This window comes from Ruditapes philippinarum, unplaced genomic scaffold, assembly GCF_026571515.1.
Source record: "Ruditapes philippinarum isolate M1 unplaced genomic scaffold, ASM2657151v2 ctg997_1_1_1_1, whole genome shotgun sequence".
In the NCBI taxonomy this organism is placed as follows: domain Eukaryota; kingdom Metazoa; phylum Mollusca; class Bivalvia; order Venerida; family Veneridae; genus Ruditapes; species Ruditapes philippinarum.
This window is the reverse complement of record NW_026857772.1, coordinates 245,011-249,503: the sequence shown is the minus strand read 5'-3', so window position 1 is coordinate 249,503 and position 4,493 is coordinate 245,011. Positions and strand designations below refer to the sequence as shown.

At 31.5% G+C, this 4,493-nt stretch overlaps 1 long non-coding RNA gene across 1 annotated transcript; it reads right to left on the bottom strand.

Annotated features, from left to right (window-relative positions):
* Positions 1-910: 910 nt before the first annotated feature.
* On the bottom strand, positions 911-4,021 carry LOC132750989 (uncharacterized). The gene is made up of 4 exons (XR_009628623.1): positions 3,807-4,021; positions 1,627-1,674; positions 1,278-1,323; positions 911-1,017 (listed from the first exon to the last, which is right to left on the bottom strand). It is a non-coding gene; the product is annotated as an uncharacterized LOC132750989 (long non-coding RNA).
* Between the last annotated feature and the right edge of the window lie 472 nt (positions 4,022-4,493).

Here is a 4,493-nt window from a genome sequence, read left to right as displayed (position 1 = left end):
TCATATGGGGATCTTTTGCTCATGGTAACCGATTGTTTCCAAGTTTGCAGTGATTGCATACATCAATTGAACAAGCCGTTTCGCTGATTTTTGTGAAACAATATCATTTTTGAAACCACGTTATAGTAGCTGACACACACAAGAAAAGGTCTTTTAGACACCGACCATATATCACAATTTGTGATTAGGGTTCATATGGTAGGTTATACTTTCTCCATATTAATATTCGATATTTTCAATAAATATTTATGTGTGTAGCCTCTGTGCTTAAAAATGTTAACAAATAAAACTTTTATCAAACTTTTACTTTAAGAACCAATGTGTCAACAAGTACGGTTAGAAGTGTCCATATTAATTGTATGCAATATAAGTGCGTGTGTGCGGGTTGGTGCGCGCACCCGCGCGCGTTGGCTTTAATGTGTTTTTGTTGCGTTTATTTTATTTTTGTAGTTGTTGCATGTCTTATTGTTGTTGTTTTTTGGGGGTTTATTTGTTGAGAAAGTCTTTGAAATATCAATTACCCTTTTATGTCGTTCATTGTCTTAAAACAGAGTGTTACCATTAGGAACATAATCAGTTTGGATATTTTAGTACATGTATATTTTAGTTCAAATTTTGAACAGTGTAGATATTTTATCTCAACGATAAACTCGTTCTGATTAAAGCTAATGATCGAGCACCCCGCAAATGTAGCTTAACTATGGTAAGACTGGATTCAAAATGTTTAAATGTCATAAGTCACAAACTGTCAGATATTTGATGTAAGATAGTCGCGGTAGCAATTTTGTATCCATTTATATAGAAGTGTTTGATAGAACACCGCTAAGTTTCGAACGTTATCAATCTTTAAAGGTTGCTTCCTGTACTTAATGTTCTTTCAAACAGTGTTAACAAAAGTGACCAAGTCAAGTTATGAGTTGCATTGTTTATTTTCTTAGCTAAATTTTGTTAACATAAAAGTGGCAGAAAAGGTCAGTGTAAGACTTTCATATTCTTCAGCCGTTTCAACATTCTGTTCTGAAAATCAAACAACTTTTTATTAATTCTTTGACGCCGTTGTTTTTACATGTATAGCATTTTCAACAGACTGAATAAAATTAAATAAAAAATTTCTTACTACAATTTATGAAAAAATTGATAACTTTATTTATTATTTTATGTTCAGATCGGACATCGTTTATGTTTTAGGTTACATTGCATTGTTGTCACTTCTTTTAAAAAACGAGTGAAAATGTTTTTTCAAGATACCATGGTGTTGTTTTGAAATAAATATTTACCTTAAATCTTTGTATCACCAATTGGAAGAAAGTGTCCATTGAGATTCTAAACAAAAAACAACAAAATTAATTATATTTCAAAAAGTGTATCTAATGTAAATTTTGAAAATACATAACAGTAGAAATGAGACTGGGTACTATTTGAACCCGATATCACCACTGTCAAACGTTCATCACAGTCATGTATATTGATTTTTTTTTCCAGTCATATATTTTTTCAGAATTAAATGAAATATTCTCATCAATATCAGAGTGATTTTCAAAATAAATAATACAATAAAGTAGATAATTACGCGTAAGCTTCACGTGTAATAATTTCATGTTAGTTTTATATTTAATTCATACTTACTGGCGTCATTCTGCTTGGAATTCTTTTCACCGTTCTTATTTCCTGTGTCTGAAAGCAAATTGTAAAACATATATATATTTCATTGCTATATATTCATAGCTGATGTTTAAAATGTACAAGACATTTCAAAATGAAACAATCAAATGCCAATGCACTTAACTTATAATGTATAGATTTTTTTTTAATTTCCTTTATAAATACAAATATTCAGTTTAATTTAGTTCACGACTTTAAACCACTAGCCCCTTACGACAGGATATTAGGATGCGATCCAGCCAGCTTACGGAACTTCGGTGGTTCTACTCGGGTGCCCGTTCGCGCTTTAAATAATGCACGGAAGGGCACTCGAGGTCTTCCTCCATCAGTAAAGCTGTATATGACTTTTACTTTGTTGGTGCCAAAAAAGGTTCATGAATATTTAATTTAAAGATATTGGTTAGACGTAAGAAAGCAAGGTAGAAATAATATGTGTATTAAGGTTTATTCGAGGGTGAGTCAATATGTAACGCAATATGAACAATATTTCTAATTAAGCTCTATAGTAAACTGCACTATGCTTCGAAACGATGCTTTCAAATGATACCAAAATAGTGAGTGTAGTCAACCGATTGAATATTTTTTTCACATTTAAAAAACACCTTACACAAGTAACTTCATGTAAAAATGGCTTTTAAGCGCTCACATAAAAGAAATACGAACTTAAATAAAAACTAAGAAAATTTGCTATCAATGTTTATAATAATATTTGTAAAATTTATGATAACAATAAAGTTTCCTATCCAGCTGTTTCAAGGTGGATGCATTAATTAGAAATAGGTACGAGTCAATTAAAGGTGCCTTTAAGGTTGTAAGAAAACGTTCCATAGTTACTTACAAAAAAAAGTCAAGCTTATAATTGAAAAAGATTCCAGAATTTCTCTAACCCAGATTGTAGATATCACAGGGATAGCAAAAGAGTCAACTCACACGATTCTGTAGAATCAAAAGAATGTACCCCGTTTGCTAACATCTGACCAGAAGATGGATGGAGTTAAATGCGCTTGAAAATTACTGAAAGGGTTGCCTTAATATGACAGTCACCGTGTTTCTTATATTGTAACTGGTGATTCATGATGGTTTCACTGTTTTTACCAGTAAGCAAGTGGTAAAGTAAGACTTTGGCTGCCAAAAATATTCTTCGACAATGCATTACCAAGGGATTGACTTTTTTAAGTTATGCACGCTATTTATTTCAATATCCTTGAAACTGTTGTCCAAATTCCTGTTTTTAGAGACCGTTCTGTCACATGTTAGTATTATATGGATGTCGTGTTAGGAAAAATTGGATAAAAAATAATAAAATGCTCCAATGAAGTTTGACCTTCGACTAGTATGAAGGGCTAAACTTTTCTGCATGCCAACACTCCTGCACACAACGCAAAGGAGCTAATTGAGTTGGGGGGTTTTTTCGAGGAAATTGAGTGGCTGTCTAGAAACATCCACCTTTTTCTCCCGACTTGGCTATTTATGACCTTTTCCTCTTTCCTATACTTGCAGGTAATTGCTACAAGAGTAGTCGGTCATTTCTCAGTTATTGAAAGGTATACCTAAAGCGGGCTATGTTGAAGCATTTAAAACATTAAATAAAACGTTTGGAACTTTGTAATCATTCGCTTGGGTTGAAATTTAAAACAAAATTAAATATGTGCTCTTTTATTAAAGGGACTCAACTAAAGTTTTTTGACATGACTGTACTGGAAATAATTTTCCTAGATCAATGTTTCATTTTATGCAGGTCTAAACAATGAACTTGTGTGCACAATTTCAGCTCATTTGCTCGCTCCATTTTTTCCAAAACACTTATTCTAATTGTAAAAAAAGAAATGACAAAAAATGAAAAGCACTGCGAAGTTTTTATTTCTTAACTATCTTTAGCATATCTATCTTTTTAGGGGCCTTCAGATGTTCTATATAAGTAATTCCAATTTTACGTTTATTGACACACCCTCGTATAAGACATATATTGTTATCATTTATTTATTAAATTATTTTGGAAAACACTAATTACAGAGAGAGGTTTTTTCACCTTCCCAATAAATTTGCATTTTGTATGTAATTGATTATGCATATGATTTTGGTGATAAACTTATATTTATTACCTTAATATTAGTCTAACTCTTAATCTGATGAATATTTCTTACCTTTTGGTTTGCCTTCATCAGCATCATTGGCCGCAGCTTTAGCACTGACAACCTCTGGTGCAGTAATCACCATAGCAAAAACCAGCATGACCACGAGAAGAGCGCTGACCTTCATAGCTGTGATAGTTCCTTCAACAACAAAATCACTGACTGATATATCCAAGTATAAAACCTCGAGTGTTTATATCTAGAAATTGAAAGGCGTTATAAAATCTCCGGTAGAAAGATACCCTTATATACTTTACGAATCCTTGTTTGAAACCATAAAGATCCTTAACGTTTGTTAAATTCTGTAATAAAATTTGAGTATTTCTTTACTACAATTTTATGGAGGGTAGCAAGTGCTTCCAAAAGCATTTAACATTTTTAGGATTTTAAAAATAAATAAGGATAATATTTCATTGCTCATATCAACTTCACATTATTGACATCTGGTGAATTGAAAATACCGAAAGTACTTTGATTAAACCTTGCACATGTTTCTGCTATTACAATAATAACAAAAAATAACTTGGTGAGACTTTGAAGTTGATTAATTAAATCAAACTAATATTTTATGTTTTAATGATATACAGAAAAAAACAACAACTTGTGTACAAAACAAAATTATATTTGTTATTAACATTCTGGTTGGAGATTAATTTTGTACATCATGAATATGAACTGTATAAACCGGTGTAAGGAATT